Source organism: Cervus canadensis, chromosome 13 (genome assembly GCF_019320065.1).
Source record: "Cervus canadensis isolate Bull #8, Minnesota chromosome 13, ASM1932006v1, whole genome shotgun sequence".
Classification (NCBI taxonomy): domain Eukaryota; kingdom Metazoa; phylum Chordata; class Mammalia; order Artiodactyla; family Cervidae; genus Cervus; species Cervus canadensis.
Window position 1 is genome coordinate 57,947,359 of NC_057398.1, and position 25,528 is coordinate 57,972,886.

Genomic DNA, 25,528 nt, shown 5'->3' on the forward strand with positions numbered 1-25,528 from the left:
GTCCCCAGGTGTTCCTGAAGAATGGAGTCTCGCACAGTTCCCAGGAGAGCTAAGTCTCGCTGCTGGTGTTCGCACATTGAAAGCAAAGAGGAACATTGAGTCAATTACCTGAATAATTACAGCTTGAATGAGCCCATCTTTTCCTTATCTAAGGATTTTAGGAGAGTCTGAGGGCAGGGACTTAATATGAGAAGTCTGGGAAGCTGTCCCACTTCTTCATTTAGCTTCCGGTATTCACACAGTCTTGACAACAATGGTTCTTAACAGGGATGTTTCCTGCCCTCCCCTCCCACCCCCAGCCGGGGACATTTGGCAGGATCCGGAGACATTGTTGATTGTCACAACTTGAGAGAGCTACTGGAATCCAGCAAATAGAAGCAATGAAGGCTGAAAACCAGCATACATACAATGCACAGGACAGCCTCCCACGATAAAAGAGTTCCAGTGCAAGATGTCCATATTGTCAACCACGTACTCTCTACAAATCTAGCTACAGTTCTGCTTTGTGACACCCAAAGAGTTGAGTGGGAGCCCTGGGGGCAATTAATAGGGTTAGTTTGCTCCTTGCTGATATTTGCTGAAATTATAAAACACATGTACTCAATAAACAACGAAAAGAAAGGCAATCTTAATGTACTCTGTCCATCCCAAGTTACTTCAGTCATGTCTGATTCTTCGCAACCCTATGGATAGTAGCCCACCAGGTTCCTTTGTCCATGGGATTTTCCAGGCAAGAACACTGGAGTGGGTTGTTATTTCCTTCTCCAGGGGATCGTCCCAACCCAGGATATACTGTATCTCACTAATTTGGACTAGAACAAGAGTCCCAGAATACATATAGGAAACTCCTTCAAAAATTGCAATTGTAAGTTTATTTTTAACAAATGAACCACACATTTGAAATCGGAGCATAATGCTATAGATATGAGCCATCTCTTGGGTCAAGCTTTGGACAGATTTAAGTGTTTCTGCCCTATGCCTCGTTTGATATTATGTATCTGAATTCTGTGTCTTAAAAAATCTTAATCTCGCAAAGCAACTATCATTTTAAGAAAACTACACGTTGTGTAGAAGAACAGTTAAGGGGACTGCATCCTTCAAACCAAGTGGGAAGTCCAGAAATTTTCCTGGGGCATTGATTTTTCCTTAATGAAATGGGGGAAGTGATTTTACCTGTTGTTGTCATTCCTACCATAAGAAAATCAGCCATTTCATATCAATGTATGACAAAACCCACTGAAATGTTGTGAAGTAATTAGCCTCCAACTAATAAAAAAAATAATAATAATAAAAAGAAATTCAGCCATGTATTTATGAGAAACACAATAGCCAGTCCTTAGATTGTGTAGCCTCATGAAAGCGGAGAAATCCTACATCAAAGAATGTGGTTTGTGGGACTCACCTGGTGGACCAATGGTTAAGATTCTCTGCTTCCACTGCAGGTGGTGGGGTTAGATCCCTCGTCAGGAAACTGAGATCATACTTGCCTCACAGAGTGGCCTAAGAAACAAAGAAATGCAATTTGTGATTCTTGCATCACATTCTCATTTCACATCTCATAGGAGAAAGCATCCCCTGGTACAAAGGAAACCACAGGTTTGATTCATTTCTCTAGGGCTTCTAAATTTGTCAGATTATAAGGAACAATGGAGGTGCTTAGTCCAAACACATTTTCACAGAGATGTGGTTATTGTAAAACAAGCTTTCCAGGTGATGCTTATGATGCAACAATGTTGGGACAGACCACCCTAGGGCGTGGGTCCACAAACAGCAGCCGAGGGGCCAAAACTGTCCTAGCACCTATGTTCGTAAATAAACTTTTACTGGGGCACATCACGTCCACTAATTTACTTATTGTCTACCACTGCGTTCACACCATCAAAATACAGCTGAGTAGTTGCATATGCCCCGATAAACCCAAACTCTTTACTTTCTGGCCCTTTACAGAAACTGTTTGCCAATAACTGCTTTCCACAAGGGGTAAAGCAGGAAGTGACCGGAATGGGGAAAACTGACTCCTCTCTCCTAAGACTGCAAAAAAGTACTTGCTCTGAAAGAGTCATTTATTTAATTTCCTTGGGAGTCAAGCAACTTGAAGGGACTAAATTGCTACTTCAATTCATCAAGACTTCTTCTGAGTCCAGAAATGCATTCAGAAATATTTTATTTTATTTATTTATTTTCATTTATTTTTATTAGTTGGAGGCTAATTACTTTACAGAAATATTTTAAAATAGGAAGATCTCTGCCTTTGGGGAAATTGGCCAAATGTCACAGAGAGAAGTTCCTTAAAGCAAAATTATGTGCTCAACTGTGTGCTACTTACTAGAAAAATCATGTAAAGAAGATAAGATGGGGTAAGGAAGGTATTGCGGTTAGATTGGAGATTATCCCGGGCATGGAAGGGGTAAGTAGTAAATATATGCTCAATTGGTTGACTGCTTGATTAATTTATTGGTCAATACATGTCATGAGGGGCTTCCCTCGTGACTCATTGGTAAAGAATCTCCCTGCCAATGCAGGAGACGCAGGTTCGATCCCTGGTTTGGGAAGATCCCCTGAAGAAAGAAATGGCAACCCACTACAGTACTCTTGTCTGGGAAATTCCAGGGACAGAGGAGCCTGGAGGGCTACAGTCTATGGGGCTGCAAAAGAGCAGGACATGACTTAGTGACTGAACAACAACACATGTCAGGAGAGTCTGTATCTTGATGAGCAACAGGGAATAAGATTCCCAAACATAACCCCCAATGAATCCCGCAAGTGGTTTAAAGCAACAAACGTTTATTATCTCACACATTTTCTACAGGTAATGATTGGGAAAGAGTTTAGCCAACTGGTTCGAGATCAGGGTCTTTCATGAGACTGAGGTCAAGATACGGCCAGAAGTTTCAGCTGGATGAACGGGGGCTAAAGGAGCCACTTCCAAGGTGACTCACTCACATGGCTCTAGGTGGGGAACCTCTCTCTCTAGCTGGCAGTGTTATAGCCATGCTTCCGGGAAACAAACTCACTCAAAAGGACAATGCAGATAGCGGAGTGCCACTTATTACACCAGCAGGCCCAAGGCAGAGTCTCCTCTTAGTCAAGCATCCCGACCAGTTTTTGTGAAAACCTTATATACCCTAAGTGTATGTGCCCAAACCCACCCCCCCAAATTCCTTGAAACTAGTCTGAACAAAGGAAGAGAAAGATACAAAGTTAACTTGTGATTCATATGCCTTAAGCCTAGGTAGTTAACAGTAGACAATTATCAATAGGCCTATGATCATACCCCAATAAGCATAATATAATTTATGATTCTATTCGGTTACACAGATAATTAGGGTATTCTTTTAGGTGACGGAGAGTCTAGGTACAAGCCCTGGGGCTCTTAGACCTGGGGGGTCTGGTTTTCCAGTTGATATGTCACTTCCATAGGTACTAGCATATAGCTCAAATTCCACAGTCCGGCCCAAGATGGAGTCCTGCTTTCAAGATGAAGCCTGTTCTGTCTGTTTCCTCCTTCAGCAGTAGGCAGAGGGCCTTTGTTTCTTAGCACAGGACCTCGTCACAGGGCTTCTGAAGTGTTGTTATCAAATGGCCACTGGCTTCCAGCACGAGGTAGAAAGAGAAAGGAGAAAGAGAAATCAAGGAGGAAACTGCTATACCTTTAATGACCTAAAGTAGGTATACTATCATGTTTGTCATCTTCTATTTGTTAGAAGTAAGGCCAAGCCATATGCAAGAGGATGGGAATTGGGCTCCAACATTTAGAGGGACAGGCTTCCCTGGTGGCTCAGCAGTAAAGAATCCGCCTGCCAATGCAGGAGATGCAGGTTTGATCCCTGGGTTGGGAAGATGCCCTGGAGAAGGGAATGGCAACCCACTCCAGTATTCTTGCTGGAAAGTCCCATGGACAGAGAAGCCTGGTGGGCTACAGTCCATGGGGTTACAAAAGATTTGGACATTACCTAGCAACTAAACAACAACAACAAAAACATTTAGAAGGAGGTGTTGATGAACTTATAACCATTTGCAAAACCACCACACATACTGCCAGTAGACATGAGTCAAATGCAAGAAACTGGGACTAGAATAAAGAATTGAAAATCTTATCAGCAGGGTCAGGAAGATGTGGTTTGTTTCCATTTGTAAATTCCAAAACTGCCAGCCATCATTAATCAACAGATTATCTTACTTGTGGATTTTTCAACTGGCCTCTTGTCATAAACCAGCACAAGGATGTTGTCTCTGGATTTAACAAGATAAAGAAAGGTCAGTCTTATGACTTTCTCTTTCTACATGTTCCTTCTCTGTTGCCAGAGAAAAATGGGAGGTGAGGAGGGAAATGCAATGCTTTTTCCCTATCATGGTTCCACTGTGTATATTGTTAAATCATGCAGGAAAATTAGAAACTTAATGATAAAATACTATGAAGACAAAGGATATAGTCTTGGAAGTCATTTACAGTAAGAGGAATGAAATCCTTATTTTTCACAGGCATTTAATAATAGACTTTACAAGTAAGTAATTAGTTGCATTTACGGTATTGAATTGGTATTTATACAGTCATATCTTTATTCTTAAAACTTTCAAAAGTGTCATCATCCATTAACATATATGTTTAATATTATAAGTCACTGGTGATGAATTACAGTCACAGCCCAACTTATTACCACATTTTAAATGATGTTTCTAATAGTACCATTAACTAATTAATTTATTCAACCATTTCTCAAATCTGTTTTCCTGTCCTCTATCTGTGGTTTTGATCATACAGTACTTTCTCGCCACTCTTTTGGGGAACTATTTCCTCAAATTCTTTCAGAAAAATCACTTCTGGCAAACACTTGAAGACTTGCTTGGGGTTGTTACCATCCTTAATTCAAGGGGTGAACTCAGATAGCCTTCAGTCAATCAGTGTATCCTACCCCTCCTGCTTTAGAGATAACAGTGAGCTCGGGACCCTAATCAGGTCAATGAGAAACAGGATCTAGGCTCTTTTTCAATTATTGTGAGGGTGGGGGGGAAGCTTAGCTCATTACCTTGGGAGGTATTTCGGTGTCATGTGGGAGTGCCTTGCTCTGAAGTGAAGAATAAGGCTGAAGTTAACATACGATTATGGGCTTCCCTGGTAGCTCAGATGGTAAAGCGTCTGCCTGCAATGTGGGCAGACCTAGGTTCGATCCCTGGGTCAGGAAGATCCCCTGGAGAAGGAAATGGCAACCCACTCCAGCACTCTTGCCTGGAAAATTTCATGGATGGAGGAGCCTGGTAGGCTACAGTGCATGGGATCGCAGAGTCGGACACAACTGAATGACTTCACGGCTTAACACACAGAAGAAGGAACAGAGGGACACAAAGAAGTGGATCGTAGTAACACCAGATGAGCCCCTGGGTCAAGACTTAACTAAGGCCAGAGTTGAATCTTCTTCCACTTAAAAGATAACAAAATCCTAAGTGATAAAATATTTGTTTAATTTAATATTTTTGTTTGTTTGTCCATATATTTTTTTTTGTCCATATATTTGTTTTTTGTTTGTCCATATATTTGCTTTCAAAATCTTCATGTGAAGACAGCACACATAATATGACTGGGCATTCCCTGGGCCATGTCTCAAAACTGGTTCAAGTAAATATTACTACAGATGAGTTGTCTCATTTTTATGTGGACTTGGAATGGGAGAGTATGAATTTTTTTTAAGCATTGTCTCCCTGTGAGGCATGCTGTTTGAGGTTTGTGTTTGTCATGCTTATAGTGCATTCAAAAACACTCACTAAATTCAATCTTTGAATTAAGCTGTAACCAAGCTTGTATATTCATTAGAGAAGAAAAATTCTCCTTGAAGAAGTTCAAATTGTTTATTGATTTTCATTTCTGTGTTCAAAGGAAGCCAGGGTAAGTCTGTCTCAGCACAGTCCCCATGGGACTAAAGAGCCAACAAGTGCATCACATTGAAACCCAACTGAGCAGCTACCAACCAAAATGGGAGGATTCTTCTAAAACTATATTAATAAATAGTAAAAGGATGAGATTTCCAGTTCAATAAAGTTTATTCTTAACAAGGGATAACACATTTGACACCATTGGCAGTAAATGACAATTTAAGAGAAAGCTTAGGGGGAAAAAATGAAAATAAGAGAAGTAGAAACCATCTGGGCAGCTTCCTTTGCCTATGACTAGCAGCAAAAAGAGGAATTTTAAATAAATCACTTCTTTCTTGACTTTAATGATTTACCTACTGGTCATTACCTACTGGAGTTACCTACAGTAACTCCACTGCATCACCCATTGGGAAGTGGTATGAAGTGGTTCACAAAGGCAAGAATGTGACTGTCCCACTTGGTAATGATCACACATTTCTAAATGAATACCATCTAGGCATCTCTGAATGTGAGATTTACTAGTGTATGAAAAAGCGTACAAATATTTTTGGTATCTTGGAGCAAACTCCAAAAATTAGCTTTTAAAACTGAGCATGAAGGTTGTTGAATTTTTATGACTCCTTGATAGATATTTATATTCAAAAAAAAAGTCAGCACACCCTGATACACAGATGATGCAAAATATTCTCCTTTTGCCTTAATTTCTTTTTAAAAATAAAATTAAACATGTCTCATTTTACTAAGTATAAAACTATGCCTAAAGAGATACATCTTCTCTCCCAGATTCAAGATTGTAGCTAACAAGGTTTTGAAAAAAAATCTACATTTGAGTTTTTTCTTGATTCTGAAAGATTCAAGAAGATAATGGGCCAAAATTAGTTCTAAAAGCAACCACATTTTGTATTAGAAAATTATATAAACCAAATGCTTGCCTCTGATATATAAAATAAGACAGGACCCTTACCTGTTCTATTTCCTGAAAAGTCAGTTTTTGAAGTCTGAGGTTTTTAGGCACGAGCTACCCATTTTTCTTTTTGGCCCTGCAACAAATTTTTCTGTTCTCCAAACAAATAAAAAAGAAAAGAAAAAAACAGAAATCTCAATTTTTAGCCCAGTTCTGCCAATACTACCTATAAGACTTGGAGAAAAACATTTCATCTCTGTAACTGTTTCCTCATCTGTAAACCAAGGGGAAAAGCACTGTTTATGGCTCAAAGGGATGTTCTGATGATGAACTGTGACAATGTTGGCAAAAATATTTTGCAAAAATAAAGGCATACAGAACTATAAATTTCACTAGCAGGAAACAGGCCAGTGTTATACTGTTGTTGTTCAGTTGCTAATTTGTGTCTGACTCTTAATGACCCAATGGACTGTGGCATACCAGGCTTCCCTGTCCTTCACCAATTTCTGGAGATTGCTCAAACTCGTGTCAATTGAGTTGGTAATGTCATCCAACCATCTTGTCCTCTGTCGTCCCCTTGTTCTCCTGCCTTCAATCTTTCCAAACATCAGGATATTTTCTAATGAGTCAGTTCTTTGCATCAGGTGGCCAAACTATTGGAGTTTCAGCTTCAGCATCAGTCCTTCCAATGAATATTCAGGACTGATTTACTTTAGGATTGACTGGTTTGATCTCTTTGCTGTCCAAGGGACTCTCAAGAGTCTTCTCCAACACCACAGTCCAAAGTTGTCAATTCTTTGAAGCTCAGCCTTCTTTATGATCCAACTCTCACATCCATACATGACTACTAGAAAAACCATGGCTTTGACTATAAAGACCTTTGTCAGCAAAATAACGTCTCTGCTTTTTAATATGCTGTCTAGGTTGGTCATAGCTTTTCTTCCAAGGAGCAAACATCATTTAATTTCATGGCTGCAGTCACCATGTGCAGTGATTTTGGATTCCAAGAAAATAAAGTCTGTCACTGTTTCCATTTTTTCCCCATCTATTTGCCATGAAGTGATGGGACTGGGTGCCATGACCTTAGTTTTATTAATGTTGAGTTTTAAGCCAGCTTTTACAATCTCCTCTTTCACCTTCATCAAGAGGTTCTTTAGTTCCTCTTCGCTTTCTGCAGTAAGGGTGATGTCATCTGCATATCTGAAGTTACTGATATAATCAGATTGATTATATTTTTCACAGCCAAACATGGAGAAGCTCTATACAGTCAGCAAAAATAAGACCAGGAGTTGACTTATTGCAAAATTCAGACTTAAGTTGAAGAAAGGAGGGAAAACCATTAGGCCATTCAGGTATGGCCTAAATCAAATCCCTTACAGTGGAAGTGACAAATACAGTGGAAGTGACAAATAGATTCAAGGGTTTAGATCTGATAGGCAGAGTACCTGAAGAACGATGGAGGGAGGTCTGTGACATTGTACAGGAGGCAATGGCAAAACCATCCCAAGAAAAAGAAATGCAAAAAGGCCAAATGGTTGTCTGAGGAGGCCTTACCAATAGCTGAGAAAAGAAGAGAAGTGAAAAGCAAAGGAGAAAAGGAAAGATATACCCATTTGAATGCAGAGTTCCAAAGAATAGCAAGGAGAGATAAGAAAGCCTTCCACAGTGATCAGTGCAAAGCTATAGAGGAAAACAATAGAATGGGAAAGACTAGAGAGCTCTTCAAGAAAATTAGATATACCAAGGGAACATTTCATGCAAAGATGGGCTCAATAAAGGACAGAAATAGTATGGCCCTAACAGAAGCAGAAGATAGTAAGAAGAGGTGGCAAGAATACACAGAAGAAACGTACAAAAAAGATCTTCATGACCCAGATAACCACGATGGTGTGATCACTCCCCTAGAGCCAAACATCCTGGAATGTGAAGTCAAGTGGGACTTAGGAGGCATCACACAAACAAAGCTAGAGGAGGTGATAGAATTCCAGCTGACCTATTTCAAATCCTAAAAGATGATACTCTGAAAGTGCTACACTCAATATGCCAGCAAATTTGGCAGTGGCCACAGGACTGGAAAAGGTCAGTTTTCATTCCAATCCCAAAGAAAGGCAATGCCAAAGAATGTTCAAACTACTGCACAGTTGCACTCATGTCACATGCTAGCGAAGTAATGCTCAAAATCCTTCAAGCTAGGCTTCACCAGTACGTGAACTGAGAACTCCCAGATGTTCAAGGGGATTTAGAAAAAGCAGAGGAATCATAGATCAAATTGCCAACATCCTCTGGATCATAGAGAAAGCAAGAGGATTTCAGAAAAACATCTACTTCTGTTTCATTGACTATGCTAAAGCCTTTGACTCTGTGGATCACAACAAACTGTGGAAAATTCTTAAAGAGATGGGAATACCAGACCACCTTGCCTGCCTCTTGCAAAACCTGTACACAGATCAAGAAGCAACAGTTAGAACCAGATATGGAACAATGGACTGGTTCCAAATTGGGAAAGGAGTATATCAAGACTATATTGTCACCCTGTTTATCTAACTTATATGCCGAATACATCATGAGAAATGCCGGGCTGGATGAAGTTCAAGCTGGAATCAAGATTGCCAGGAGAAACATATGTGTGTGTATATATATATATATATATATATTTTTTTTTTTTTTTCATATCCTTTTCCATTATGGTCTGTCACAGAACATTGACTATGTTCCCTGTGCTATACAGTACAGTCTATTTTCTTACTGGTACCAACCACCAAGAAGCTCTGTGATCTCTTCACTATTCCACCAGCCTCATCACCAGGCACTGCTTTCCTCATCCTTTATGCTGGAGGGTATCAACTAGTTTACAGTTTTCTGCAGGCATCACACAAGGTACTTTAAGGTCTTTGAGCCTGGCTATGCTGTCTGAAGGCTTGGCCCAGGGGTCCTCTTACCTAGTTTTCATCCCCCTGACACTTCTCCCCAGGCCCTTCCCAGACTGAGCTAAGGACCTCTGCCCTTGCACACACTGCCCTCCAGGCCATCAGAATACTGACCACATGCTAGTGACAATACCTGCTAGCACTTCTGTCTTTCTCAGAAAGCTATAAGTGCTCTTAAAAGACAGAGACTATTTTTTGATCCTTGATTCTCCAACAACTAACAGGATGGCTGGGATATTATAGATATTCAATAAATACTTCTTGCAGTGAAATGAACTGAACTCCTGCCCTTCCTCCACACTTAACTTTTTTTTTTTCACACTTAACTCTTGAAATTCTCCAATCTAAAGCCACTAAGCAAGCAGTCTTCTTTCTTTAAACCACAGAAACTCTTTATCCCCCTAGGAGGCAAACTCCATGAGGACTTGGCTGAATCCCCAGTGCCTAGAACATCCAAGCATATATTAAGTGTTTAAATATTTATGGAATTTCAATACTGCATCTACATTTATGGTTTTCCAATATTAGGTGGGCTCAAAACATATCAAGAAAGTTTGTTTGGCACTTGAACAAGCTTTTCTCTTTTTTCTATCAGAGATTCTCCAAAACGTTCTCCATCCTTCGAGCTTTCTAACACACCTCCAACTGACACCCTGCTCTCCCCTTTCTTGGATAAAGTGGAATGAGTATGTATTTCTCCAGTCTCCCCTAACATAATTTATTAGTGGTTCTACATCTATGTTGTTGTTCAGTTGCTAAGCTGTGTCTGACTCTTTGCGACCGCATAGACTGCAGCACATCATGCTCCTCTGTCCTTCACTATCTCCGGAGTTTGCTCAAACTCATGTCCATTGAGTCAGTGATGCTATCTGACCATCTCATTCTCTATGACTGTAAAGCACTATGTGGTCAGAGGCACTCTATGTCTCCATAAGATACGGTAAATTCATTTCATAGGAAGAACTTACTCTGCTAAGTACCAGTGTTTTCATCAATTTACTTATTGACTACCACTAGTATTTTAACTTCATGCCTTCAAACAAGTAATATAATTGTGTCTATTGAAAAGTTCATTTGCATTATTAAGAATTATTTCTAACTCATCTTATAGTAATCAACAATCTCTATTTCACCATTGTTATCTGTTAATAACTCATATAATCTGCACACAAGGATGTCTGATCAAGTGACTTAATATAAAAAAATCTTGGGTGATCCCAAGGTGTGGAATTAGTATTTTCTATCAGGTGAGTCACTCTTAATCTATAAAGGAAGAAGCCTAGAGATTTCTAATCATTCAAGATTCTTCTCACTAAAGATCAGAAATTTTCCATTAGGGTTAGGGGCCTGCTTCCCCGGTAGATTAGATGGTAAAGAATCTGCAATGCAGGAGACCTGTGTTCGATCCCTGGGTCGGGACCCTAGAGAAGGGAATGTCAACCCACTCCAGTATTCTAGAGTAGAAAATCTCAGGGACAGAGGAGCCAAGCGGACTACAGTCCATGGGTTGCAAAGAGTTGCACATGACTGAGGGACTAACCCTTTCAGACCCTGTATTAGGATGCCGTGGGAGACAGCTGTGGTGTCAACTAACTTTGGGGCTTCTCTGGTGGCTCAAATGCTAAAGAATCTGCCTACAATGTGGGAGACTGGGGTTCAGTCCCCGGGTTGGGAAGATCCCCTGAAGAAGGGCATGGCAACTCACTCCAAGATTCTCACTTGGAGAATCCCCATGGACAGAGGAGCCTGGCGGGCTACAGTCCATGGGGTCGCAAAGAGTTGGACACGACTGAGCGACTCAGCATATTGACATTCATTAGGGTCCTAGAATCAGACTTGTAATTCAAGATAATGATAGATCTCAAGAACAGTAATCACTCTAAAACATGTCTGGCATGCCTATCTATTCACAAAACAAAATCTCAATAAAAGAAAGATTAAAGAGGCATTTAATCTACATAAATCACAAGTTCAATTATTTTATGTTTTAGATATTTGGTTTTACTCTATTATTTTCTAAATATGCACTATACTTTTATCACAAGAAGCATTCTTATTATAGTTCTCAGAAAAACTATAAATAAATACAGGCAAGCTACTTTTTCAAAATTCTTAAGGGATCAGTCAAACTTACCTTGTATTTGGATTCTGTTGCATTAAATATTATTTGGAATAAGGGAAAATTAGAATTAAAAGTCTCTGACTCAAGAGGGAGATTTCACTATAATGCATTGTGATTTGTTGCAATGTAATTTAACTTGGATATAAGCCATAATCAAAAGAAAATGACTCATTTGTAAATTAAGAGACATGACCTATCAAAGTACAGAAGCTTTATTTATTGCTTAAAAACATAGAAGTTTTATTTATGACTTAAGAATGATGAAGTTAATTTTCCAAAAGTATTGCGTTCAGAAATAATGAGTTTAAAAACAATTAAATTAATATCATTGATTTGAAACTAAATAAAAGCTTTTTTATTATTGTCATTATTTTTTAACTCACCATGTCAACTCAGTAAGTGTTTATTAATTAAGTTAATTGTTTTGACTGAGGAAAAATAGACTTTTACATTAATGTCATCATTTATTTCAATCCCTGGATCAGATTTTTTTCTATACTTGGAAAGTTTTCTGCTGGTTTGCAAACTACTTGTCCAATTTTCAAACAAGCTGATTTCATTACAAGAACCATTACATATACTCAAGATCTAGAAGACTCTCAGAACAAACGGAAAAATCAAATGTGATTTATGCTGACAAATATGTACTTCCGAGACCAGAATATTTTTACTACCAGAAATGAATATGGAGTAGAATTTTTAAAAGAATGTGAACTAGATGTATTTCTGGAAGAAGAAATAATATCCATAAAGTATAGGAACAGAAGCAAGAAAGGGGGAAAGGACTAGAAAGCATGCTTGCCTGGGGTTAATAGACCTTACTGTAATCTTTCCTAAGAGAAAAGCATACTGGTAAGAACGCATTGTTAAAATTTTCATTTTTTATATTCAGTTCAGTTCAGTTCAGTCACTCAGTCATGTCCGACTCTTTGCGACCCCATGAATCGCAGCACGCCAGGCCTCCCTGTTCATCACCAACTCCCGGAGTTTACTCAAACTCATGTCCATCGAGTCGGTGATGCCATCCAACCATCTCATCCTCTGTCGTCCCCTTCTCCTCCTGCCCCCAATCCCTCCCAGCATCAGGGTCTCTTCCAATGAGTCAACTCTTCGCATCAGGTGGCCAAAGTATTGGAGTTTCAGCTTCAGCATCAGTCCTTCCAATGAACACCCAGGACTGATCTCCTTTAGGATGGACTGGTTGGATCTCCTTGCAGTCCAATGGACTCTCAAGAGTCTCCTCCAACATCACAGTTCAAGAGCATCCATTTTTTGGCACTCAAGCTTTCTTCACAGTCCAACTCTCACATTCACATGACCACTGGAAAAACCATAGCCTTGACTATATGTATTATGACCCTTTAAAAGACATCATTTCCTATCAGAAAAACCATCTCAGATAACCAGGTGACTGAATCTGTATTTCAACATTTATTCAAGTTAGGTTTCTAGGGGAAAATCATCCTTGAAAATATTCATAAAGTGATCATGGCTAGCCTGGTTTTGTATTGCCACCAAACTGCTCTGAGTCATTGGGAATTTGCCAGATTTGGTCTATGTCACTTGCTTATATTAATACAAAGGATAAGACTTGGTTGTCCTGGCTTCAGGACAAAGTGCTATTTCAGACATGACTTACAGTGATGCCAAACTACTCACAGAAAGCTACATATGTGGCCAAAGAAAAGGAAAAGAGTTTTTGGAGGAGAGCTATTGGTCTGTATCACACTAAGTGTGGGCCACTGTACTATGGAGTGAAAACACAAAGTTAGTTCCTGAAGGGTTTCATGATCTGGGGGTCATTAGACCCAATTAAGGAGACAGACACATAAATAGGTAATTATAAAACAATATAAAAGGGCAAAGGTAGAGATGTGCCTTGATAATCCATATTCTACTGGGTCTTCTATTGCAGTTCAGTATAAAAAGCATTTATCACTTTTTAATTATAGCCTATCAAACAAACAGATTTAATAATTTTATGAACTTGGCCCAATCATCTTGGCCACAGTTTTTATGGCCACTTTAGTGTATCTTTTTATATCTGTGGGACATATTGGATCATGGGCAACCCAAGAGTTGATATTTAAAAATGAGTCTGGTTTCTAGATGCCTGAGAAAATGCCTTGTTCTCTTTCAGGATCCTGTGCTGTTCAGAAACTCTCCCCAGAGTTCCTTGGTGTGTGCCCTGGTAACCGAATCACTTGCTACAAACGATGTAATTAAAATTTGAATTCCATTTTGAAACAATCTCAGAGTTTACAAGACAAAGCTTCTTCCCAAAGGCTCCCTTAAAATAGCTGTTAGAAGATAAGCCACTGTTGGCCCTTCCCTGGAGTCCTATGAAGACAGGCATTTGACTACTGCCTTTTAAGAATGGTGTTCAATGTGACCGGGTAACCCCTGGGTGTTCACATGCCAATAAACTACAGCCATCGTGCCCAACTCTGACTCTGGATCCCTGGGTCACTTGATGGAGTTTCTATACCAGTTTCGGGGCTGTGTTTAAGCTTCTTAATACTCCTCAGCATATGGGTCTGGAGACCTGGTCCCCTGCCCAATTTCTGCTCCATTCTTCTCAATCAGAAAGTAGACCATACTGCTTCTTTGAGATCTGTTTCCGTTTAATAAAAACTTCTTAGACCCATGCTTAGGGAGTTGCATTCTTCAGAGAATCCTGATGCTAACCCATCTACCAGACTGGACGCTTCGGGTCATGACCCTCTGAAAGAACTGTGTTTGCTATATTCATTTGGAGGTGACCACAGCAGAGCTAGCCACCTCCCTAAGTTGACTCCTGGGCTCCAAGTTCTCCACTATCCCCATAAGAATGCACTTTTTCTATTGACTTGCATTAAGTTCTGAGATACCCTTGACATGAAGACCGTGATAAACATCTCTACTGAAACTGGAGCAAATTGTATTAATACTGCTCCCAGTCTTCTAAGACTAGTATAGAAAATAAAGAAAGGGAAGAAACTTCGTTACAGACATCTGAAGTGACAGAAGTGGTTCAAATAGTTCTGAGCCCCAAGAATGTTGCAAGCATGGTACCAGGCAGAAGGGGATCTCATGGCAAACCAGACAGAGAAATGGTCACAAAAATATGTTTGGAAATTATACAAATAAAGTGGTAGTGATGTTACAATGTGTATAAACTATCTCAGGTGCAAGAATAGGGTATTACGGGGACATAAGAAGGATTCCTAACCCAGTCTTAAGAGTTCAAGGTGGGAGGTGGGAGGGGGGATCGGGATGGGGAATACATGTAACTCCATGGCTGATTCATGTCAATGTATGACAAAACCCACTGCAATGTTGTGAGGTAATTAGCCTCCAACTAATAAAAATGAATGAAAAAAAAAAAGAGTTCAAGAAGATTCTTCATTGTAAATGACAACTACACTTTGATATTATTACGTATTAAAGCAATTACTGAGTAAGGTTGGAAGAAGCAGAGAAAAGCTAAAATGTTAGGGGAAAGGGAGATACAGACAACAAAGTACACAAAAGAAGGGGTGAGAGGAAATATGAAAATTTATAGAGTACCACAAATATCTCATTCTTACAGGATTATAATCATTAGACTCTAAAATCAATTGATAATACCCATCATCCATAAAATTCACCTCTAATTTCTCCATTGTAAGGCTGCTTGAAATATTTGTTCAGTTCAGTTCAGTCACTCAGACGTGTCCAACTCTTTGAGATCCCATGGACTGCAGCACGCCAGGCTTCCCTGTCCATCACCAACTCTTGGAGATTGCTTAAACTCATGTCCATCGAGTCAGTGATGCCATCCAACCATCTCATCCTCTGTTATCCCCTTCTCCTCCTGCCTTCAATCTTTCCCAGCATAATGGTATTTTCAAATGAGCCGGTTCTTTGCATCAGGTGGCCAAAGTATTGGAGTTTTAGCCTCATTCCTTCCAATGAATATTCAGGACTGATTTCCTTTAGGATGGACTGGTTGGATCTCCTTGCAGAAGACTCTCAAGAGTCTTCTCCAACACCACAGCTCAAAACCATCAATTCTTTGGCACTCAGCTTTCTTTGTAGTCCCCCTCTCACATCCATACAGGACTACTGGAAAAACCATAGCTTTGACTAGACGGACGTTTGTTGGCAAAGTGATGTCTCTGCTTTTTAATATACTGTCTAGGTTGGTCATAGCTTTTCTTCCAAGGAGCAAGTGTCTTTTAATTTCATGGCTGCAGTCGCCACATGCAGTGATTTTGGAGCCCAAGAAAATAAAGTCTGTCACTGTTGCCACTGTTTCCCCATCTATTTGTTATGAAGTGATGGGACCAGATGCCATGATCTTAGTTTTTTGAATGTTGAGTTTTAAGTCAACTTTTTCACTCTCCTCTTTTAGTTTCATCAAGAGGCTCTTTAGTTCTTCTTCACTTTCTTCCATAACGGTGGTATCATCTGCATATCTGAGAATACTGCTATTTCTCCCAGCAATCTTGACTCCAGCTTGTGCTTCATCTAGCCTGATATTTTGCATGATGTATTCGACTTATAGGTTAAATAAGCAGGGTGACAATATACAGCCCTGCCATACTTCTTTCCCTATTTGGAACATCTGTTGTTCCATGTCCAGTTCTAACTGTTGCTTCTTGACCTCCATACAGATTTCTCAGAAGGCAGGTAAGTTGGTCTGGTATTCCCATCTCTTTAAGAATTTTTCACAGTTTGTTGTGATCCAAACAGACAAAGGCTTTGGCTTATTCAATAAAGTAGAAGTAGATGTTTTTCTGGAACTCTCTTGCTTTTTCTATGATCAAATGGATGTTGGCAATTTGATCTCTGGTTCCTCGGCCTTTTTGAAATCCAGCTTGAACATCTGGAAGTTCTCGGTTCACATACTGTTGAAGCCTGGCTTGGAGAATTTTGAGCATTACTTTGCTAGCGTGTGAGACAAGTGCAACTGTGTGGTAGTTTGAACATTCTTTGGCATTGCCTTTTTTGGGGACTGGAATGAAAACTGACTTTTTCCAGTCCTGTGGCCACTGCTGAGTTTTCCAAATTTGCTGGCATATTGAGTGCAGCACTTTCACAGCATCATCTTTTAGAAATATTTGTTACTCGGTAAATATACCTAAACTCTTTTTTTTTTCTTTCTTTTTTTCCATTTATTTTTATTAGTTGGAGGCTAATTACTTTACAATATTGTAGTGGTTTTTGCCATACATTGACATGAATCAGCCATGGATACCTAAACTCTTTGACTTCTCTTTATCATTTGTCTTCATGTTCCAGTCTACCATCTGAAAAATCCATCCTGTCTTAGACTCAGCCATTTAGGAGGTCAAGAGCTCTGATGAAAGCATAAATGGAAATCCAAAATGAAACAATGAAGCACAGCTTGGGTTGCTTCAACACAACAGTAGCCAACAGTCCTGATGGGTGTTTAATAAGTATAAACATGGCAGGGCGAAAAGGGTGTGGTGTGGGATAACAGTGGTGGATGGTCGGCTGAGAAAGACCTGGGAATAATGCTTTCAGAATAACTGACAGATGAAGAGTAGAGGATTTACCATCATCTAGAACATTGTATGAGACTACAAGTATAGAGTGCAGGGCTCCATCTTTGGCTAGGTTGCTTGGATGTCTCTGGCCAATTGCTACAGTCAGATTGCCTAGAATATTCAGAGCCAAAAAGGTGAAGTCATCTTCTGGGCTTTTAAAATTTCCACCATGAAACTGATATTAGGAAACCAATAATGTTCTTTTCCTCTTCCTCTCTCCTCTACAAAAATTTCTCTCTCAGATCCCTTAATCCCACTAAGGTACAAAGGCCTGACATAAACTAATGCTCCCATGGGAATTTATATTTTCATGAATGAATGCTTGGCTCATGAATTTGTAGGCATTAATTGTCAGGTCAGAAATATTTCAGAGAGACACTGGCACTGCTCTGCTACCCAGATGCCACATCAGTGGGTATACACCTACTCTGCCCCAATATGTATGCCTCTGAGAAAGCATTTAAATTTTCCTCTTCAACAGGAAGATGACTGTATCTAAAGAGTATTATGTGAACACAGATGACAAGTCCTGGTCCAGGAAAACACCTAACCTAGGGAGAGTAAGACAGATAAAAGAGATCATTGGAAGGAGCAGGCTGAACTAAGGAAAGTAGAAAGGAAGATGGTAGCAGGGAAATCACTGGTGGTCAGTTCTCAGACACCAAACTGAATCTGAGGGGCAGGACTGAAGTCAGGAATAACCAGGTGCCCAACTATCTAATTAGGAGATAAAAGGTCAGAGCCAGACTTGGCAGCAAGATTGATGATAGTGAATCTCAGACACTGTCTTTCTTGATCTTAAAGTCCACCAAACATACTATCTGCCATGTGTCCATAGAAGTGATGAGGCAGTAGTTTAAAACCTCTTCAAGTCTTCTTGACATGCAAGCCCCACCAATGTCTATCTCTTGCATCTACACATTATTTCTGATAGTGTTCCTCCCTCTCTGCATTTCCATCCCCTATCCAAGGCTAGAGTTCTTTCACTGACTCTCTATTTCTTTTCCACCTTGAATAGTGTTGCCATGGCCTGCCCACCATGAGCCAACCCCTAGTTTCTGCACAAGATCTGGAACCCTACCTGACTCTTCCCACCTTTAGGGATGGGACACTGATTTTCCCAAGAGCTTGAGACAGGACTCCGCTTACAGAAGGAATCCAACAGTTCATGCTCTAGGAAAAGGCTGGTGGCTCAGATGGTAAAGAATCTGCCTGTAGTGCGGGAGACCCGAGTTCAAAACCTGGTTTTGGAAGACGCCCTGGAGAAGGGCATAGCTACTCACTCCAGTATTCTTGCCTGAAGAATTCCGTGGACAGAGGAGCCTGGCGGGCTATATTCCTTGGGGTCTTAAAGAGTTGAACACAGCTGAGCTACTAACACTTTGACTTTTTCACTTCATGACCAGTCTGGCAACTACTGTTGCTGTTTTTCAGTTGCTTAGTCATGCCCGACTCTTTGCGACCCCATGGACTGTAGGAAGCCAGGCTTCCCTGTCCTTCACCATCTCCCGGAGCTTCCTCAAACTCATGCCCATAGACTCAGTGATGCCATCCAACCATCTCATCCTCTGTTGTTCCCTTCCCCTCCCGCCTTCAGTCTTTCCCAGCATCAGGGTCTTTTCTAATGAGTCAGCTCTTGGCATTAGGGGGCCAAAGTATCTTAGAAAACATGCAGTGTTTAACAGTAAAAATAAAACATTTTAAATAAATTTCTAAACATGTGTTTATACTGTGATGTGATCATCATAAAAAGTCATCAGCTCATTAGAAGTGACTGTAGTCCTTCTCTTTCCAGCCTGTATGGATATTTTCCTCTCTGTTTGCTACCATTGTGCATGCATGTGTGTGCTAAGTCACTAAGTCACGTCTGACACTTGTGACCCTGTGGACCGTAGCCCACCAGGCTCCACTGTCCATGGGATTCTCTAGGCAAGAGCCCTGGAGTGGGTTGCCATGCCTTCCTCATGCTGTCATTGTACTTGGCCTTAATTTTATGATTCTGAGATCTCAGTTCTCATACTATATTTGTCCATGATCATTGAATTGACTAAGATATATGTGTGTGTGTGTGTGTGTGTGTGTGTATACATTTATATATAAATATATATATATATAGTTCAGGTCTCTTTCAGAATAAACTTAATATGATTAACCATACTGCAATCTAATTCAGACACCCTGAATTTTCAACTGCTACTTTTAACTATGTGTTAAGAACCTGTGTATTTTAAATTTTAATTGCTTTTCCATAATATCCAGGAGCATAATCCGTTCTCCAAGTCAAAGATAAAAATCTTTAAAAAAGAAACAATGAGCCTGAAGCTCCCTCCTCAAGCAGACCTCTTCTCCCTTACTCAGAGAGTCAGCTCACATTTGTATATTTCCATTAGTGAGAAATATCTCCACTGCATGAAGATTCTAATCAGAAAAGCTGTTTTTATAGTATGTCATTGGCAAGTCGACTTGCTAAAGAGCATTCTAATCAGTAACGTTGAAAGCCTTCCATAAATGAGATGACTGTCACCAATGTTCTTTTTTTCTTCTGTCCTGGGTGGCAATAAAAAAGAACAAATAAAAAGAGAAAGTATAATTGGTCTGGTAATTGAGCCATGAAAATGTACTATAAAGAATGGAAACGGAAAGGAAAACCACAAAAACGGTGGCATTCCAAACAATTCAACTAGCATTTCAAATAAGTCACTGGTTGGTATACCTGAAAATAGTTTTTTTTTACCTTTTTGACATTAAAGGATTGTCAGCTACACTTTGGAAAGAAACAGGATTCACTTCAGGATTTCCTCACTTCACTAGTGGAATGTGAAGACATACCTGAAAGGGCTGTCATTTGATTCAGAGGTTCATTAATTTCACCCTTTGTCCTCACATCAGGAACATAAAGAAAAACTTTTTTATTAGAGCTGATGGAAATACGATAATCCAAAAATGTCCTTACATCCTCTGACCCCCAGTCTTTGGTTTCTACCTAATCCCTTATAAAATAAGATTTATTAATGATGTACACTATGGTATCATTCAGAAGTGATGACATATTCACATGTGTTTGTCTGTGCTCAGTTGTATCCGACTCTTTGTGACGCCGTGGACTGTAGGCTGCCAGGCTCCTCTGTCTGTGGGATTTTCCAGGCAAGAATGCCAGAATGGGTTGCCATTTCCTGCTCCAGGGCATCTTCCCAACCCAGGGATCGAACGTGCGTCTCTTGCGTCTCCTGCATTGGCAGATGGATTCTTTACCACCTGGAAAGTCTGACATATCCACATATAAACAGAGAATTTCTCTGCTGTACACTGCCAAAAAATAAAAAATGACAAAGTTTAGTTCAGTTCAGTCGCTCAGTCGTGTCTGACTCTTTGCGACCCCATCAATCGCAGCACGCCAGGCCTCCCTGGCCATCACTAACTTCCGGAGTTTACCCAAACTCATGTCCATAGAGTTGGTGATGCCATCCAACCATCTCATTCTCTGTCATCCCCTTCTCCTCTTGCCCCCAATCCTTCCCAGCATCAGGGTCTTTTCCAATGAGTCAACTCTTCGCATGAGGTGGCCAAAGTACTGGAGTTTCAGCTTCAACATCAGTCCTTCCAATGAACACCCAGGACTGATCTCCTTCAGGATGGACTGGTTGGATCCCCTTGCAGTCCAAGGGACTCTCAAGAGTCTTCTCCAACACCACAGTTCAAAAGCATCAATTCTTCGGTGCTCAGCTTTCTTCACAGTCCAACTCTCACATCCATACATGACCACTGGAAAAACCATAGCCTTGACTAGATGGACATTTGTTGACAAAGTAATGTCTCTGCTTTTTAATATGCTGTCTAGGTTGGTCATAACTTTCCTTCCAAGGATTAAGCGTTTTTTAATTTCATCGGGGCAATCTCCATCTGCAGTGATTTTGGAGCCCAAAAATATAAAGTCTGTCACTGTTTCTACTGTTTCCCCATCGATTTCCCAAGAACTGATGGTACCAGATGCCATGATCTTAGTTTTCTGAATGTTGAGCTTTAAGCCAACTTTTTCATTCTCCTCCTTCACTTTCAAGAGGCTTATTAGTTCCTCTTCACTTTCTGCCATAAGGGTGGTATCGTCTGCATATCTGAGGTTATTGATATTTCTCCCGGCAATCTTGATTCCAGATTGTGCTTCTTCCAGCCCAGCGTATCTCATGAGGTACTCTGCATATAAGTTAAATAAGCAGGGTGACAATATACAACCTTGACGTACTCCTTTTCCTATATGGAACCAGTCTGTTGTTCCATGTCCAGTTCGAACTGTTGCTTCCTGATCTGCATACAGGTTTCTCAAGAGACAGGTGAGATGGTCTGGTATTCCCATCTCTTTAAGAATTTTCCACAGTTTATTGTGATCCACACAGTCAAAGGCTTTGGCATAGTCAATAAAGCAGAAATAGATGCTTTTCTGGAACTCTCTTGCTTTTTTGATGACCCAGCGGATGTTGGCAATTTGATCTCTGGTTCCTCTGCACTTTCTAAAACCATCTTGAACATCTGGAAGTTCACGGTTCATGTACTGTTGAAGCCTGGCTTAGAGAATTTTGAGCATTACTTTACTAGTGTGTGAGATGAGTGCAGTTGTGCAGTAGTTTGAGAATCCTTGGGGTTGTCTTTCTTTGGGATTGGAATGAAAACTGACCTTTTGCAGTTCTGTGGCCACTGCTGAGTTTTCCAAATTTGCTGGCATATTGAGTGCAGCACTTTCACAGCACCACCTTTCAGAATTTGAAATATCTCAACTGGAATTCCATCACCTCCACTAGCTTTGTTCGTAGAGATGCTTTCAAAGGCCCACTTGATTTCATATTCCACGATGTCTGGCTCTAGGTGAGTGATCACACCATCGTGATTATCTGAGTCCTAAAGATCTTTTTTGTATAGTTCTTCTGTGTATTCTTGCCACCTCTTCTTAATATCTTCTGCTTCTGTTAGGTCCGTACCATTTCTGTCCTTTATTGAGCCCATCTTTGCGTGAAGTGTTCCCTTAGTATCTCTAATTTTATTGAAGAGTCCTCTAGTCTTTCCCATTCTGTTATTTTCCTATATTTCTTTGCATTGATTGCTGAGGAAGGCTTTTTTATCTCTCCTGGCTATTCTTTGGAACTCTGCATTCAGATGGGAATATCTTTCTTTTTCTCCTTTGCTTTTTGCTTCTCTTCTTTCACAGCTATTTGTAGGGCCTACTCAGACAGCCATTTTGCTTTTTTGCATTTCTTTTCCATAGGGATGGTCTTAATCCCTGTCTCCTGTACAGTGTCACGAACCTCCATCCATAGTTCATCAGGCTCTTTGTCTATCAGATCTAGTCCCTTAAATCTATTTCTCACTTCCACTGTGTAATCATAAGGGATTTGATTTAGGTCATACCTGAATGGTCTAGTGGTTTTCCCTACTCTCTTCAGTATAAGTCTGAATTTGGCAATAAGGGGTTCATGATCTGAGCCACAGTCAGCTCCTGGTCTTGTTTTTGCTGACTGTATAGAGCTTCTCCATCTTCGGCTGCAAAGAATATAATCAATCTGATTTCAGTGTTGACCATCTGGTGATGTCCATGTGTAGAGGCTTCTCTTGTGTTGTTGGAAGAGGGAGTTTGCTATGAGCAGTGCGTTCTCTTGGCAAACTCTGTTAGCCTTTGCCCTGATTAATTTTGTACTCCAAAGCCAAATTTGCCTCTTACTCCAGGTGTTTCCTGACTTCCTACTTTTGCATTCCAGTCCCCTATAATGAAAAGGACCTCTTTTTGGGGTGTTAGTTCTAAAAGGTCTTATAGGTCTTCATAGAACCATTCAACTTCGGCTTCTTCAGCATTACTGGTTGGGGCATAGGCTTGGATTACCGTGATATTGAAAACAAAACCAAAAAACCACACCAAGCTAGATCATTGATACAGCACAGTGTTGAGACCACTGGGCATAAATGAGGACTACAATAGTTGGTAAAAGAAAATAATCCAGTTTCCTTTCAAAACCTAAACTGTCCTGGGGAAGGGTAATTTCTGAGCACAGTAAGTCATTAAGGTTAGTAGAATTTCTTAATTCAACGACTCTGCCACTGCGCATCTCCCTTTGAATTAAAAGCTGTGGGTGTAAGCACACCGTCAAGACCTATCCCATGGGATACTCTAGCACCCAGGTGGAAAGGGGTAATCGTGCTGAAGGTTAACACTCAAGTGAGTGTTCTTGTCTTGCTCCTGTTACTTCCCTCCCCTACCCCCACACAAGTGGAGGTCCTTGTGCTACAGAGCTGAGATATTATAACAAAAGTGCAAGGGGGTGACCTAGCACAGTGGGAAAGCACTCATTTTCAGTAAGCACACATATAGAAGCGACCACAGATTTTCCACTTTTCCCCTCCACCTTCCTATGGGTGCTGGGAAGTCAGGACTGGCTCTTTGTGTGAAGTGTTAGTTATAACACTTGCAGTGGTGGTGAGGAGCATTATTCATGGCAAAAGTAAGTAAGTAAAGTTACTCAGTCGTGTCCGACTCTTTGTTACCCCATGAACGGTAGCCCACCAGGCTCCTATGTCCATGAGATTCACGGCAAATCAGTCCACAAAATCAGTGAAAATGTTTACTGAGCACTACGGGACTGACTTGTAAGTTTTAAATGTGGGCTTTCATATATTGTGTTTTCCCAAAATTCTTATGTTGGGTTTCCCAGGTGGTTCAGTGGTAAAGAAAACTGCCTGCTAATGCAGGAGACTCAGGTTCGATCCCTGGGTTGGGAAGATCTCTTGTGGGAGGAAAAGGCAACCCATTCCAGTGTTCTTGCCTGGAAAATCTCATGGACAGAGCAGCCTGGTGGACTATAGTCCATGGGGCTGCAAACTTAGACATGACTGAGTGACTGAGCATGCATGCACACATTCCCCCAAAATTCATATGTTGAAGTGGTAACCTTGAGTACGTTAGCATGTGATGATATTTGGAAACAGGGTCTTTGAAGAGATAATAAGGTTAAATGAGGTCATATGAGTAGAACCTAATCCAATGCTGTAAGCAGAGGGAGAGACGCTGGTGATGCCCATGCACAGAGAAAGGGTCATATGAGGGCAAAGCAGGAAGGCAGCCATCTGAAAGCCAAAGAGAAAGGCCTCCAGCGCAGCCAAACCTGCCAACCTCTTGATCTTAGACCTCTAACCTCCGGAAGTATGAGAGAAGACATTTCTATTGTTTAAGCCTCTCTGTGTGTGGTATTTTGTCATGGCAGTCTTAGCAAAGTGATACATACTTGTAACATTAATACAAGGATTTTTATGGCTGAGCTGTTTAATAACTCAAAATTTATTAAAATTTAATGCACAGCTATTGAGAATTGGTTATACAAAATCCAGTATTATTATGTAATAGGATATTATGTAGCCATCAACTATAAAATGTGACTATATGACTAAATATATATGAAGAACATTTATGATATAACAGATGAAAAAATTTGAGGTAAGTTTTATGAGAAAAAATTATATATGTACATTTGACTCAAAGCTTATAGCAAATAAGGCCATATTTCTTTTAATAGTTAAATTAAAGTTAAACCATATACCATTTTCTAGATTCCATGTCTATGCATTAATAAACAGTATTTGTTTTTCTCTTTCTGACTTACTTCAGTCTGTAAGACAGACTCTAGGTTATCCACATCACTACAAATAGCCCAATTTTGTTTCTTTTTACAGCTGAGTAATGTTCCATTGTGTATATGTATCATATCTGGTACTGATGAACCTATTTGCAGGGCAGAAATAGAGACACAGAGGTAGAGAACAGAGCTGTGGACAACAGGGGCAGGTAAGAAAAGGGTGGGATGAGTTAAGAGAGTGGAACTAACATATACACACTATAGTGTGTGAAGTAGATTGTAGCGGGAGCCTGCTGTATAGTGCAGGGAGCTCAGCTTGGTGCTCTGTGATGACTCACTTCTTTGTTTTTAAACTTTACCAATGAAATGATAAAAAAAAAAAAACCTGATATTAGTTTAACTACAATCTTGTCACCAAATAATGTCCTAAACTTCTCCCTCATCACTGAGGCTGGGGTAACCCTATCCGTGTAGAGTATTATATATAATTCAGTCACACTAGCTCACTGAACAACACCTGCTCTAACAAACAATAAAATCCATTATTATGGGATCAGAAAGAT

At 40.2% G+C, this 25,528-nt stretch overlaps 1 long non-coding RNA gene across 1 annotated transcript in view; it reads right to left on the bottom strand.

Moving 5' to 3' along the window:
• Positions 1–1,448: 1,448 nt before the first annotated feature.
• Positions 1,449–25,528, bottom strand: part of LOC122452375 — an 87,397-nt gene continuing 63,317 nt past the window's right edge. The window contains exon 3 of the long non-coding RNA XR_006272670.1: positions 1,449–1,500. This is a non-coding gene — a long non-coding RNA (uncharacterized LOC122452375). The remainder of the gene's footprint in view (positions 1,501–25,528) is intronic.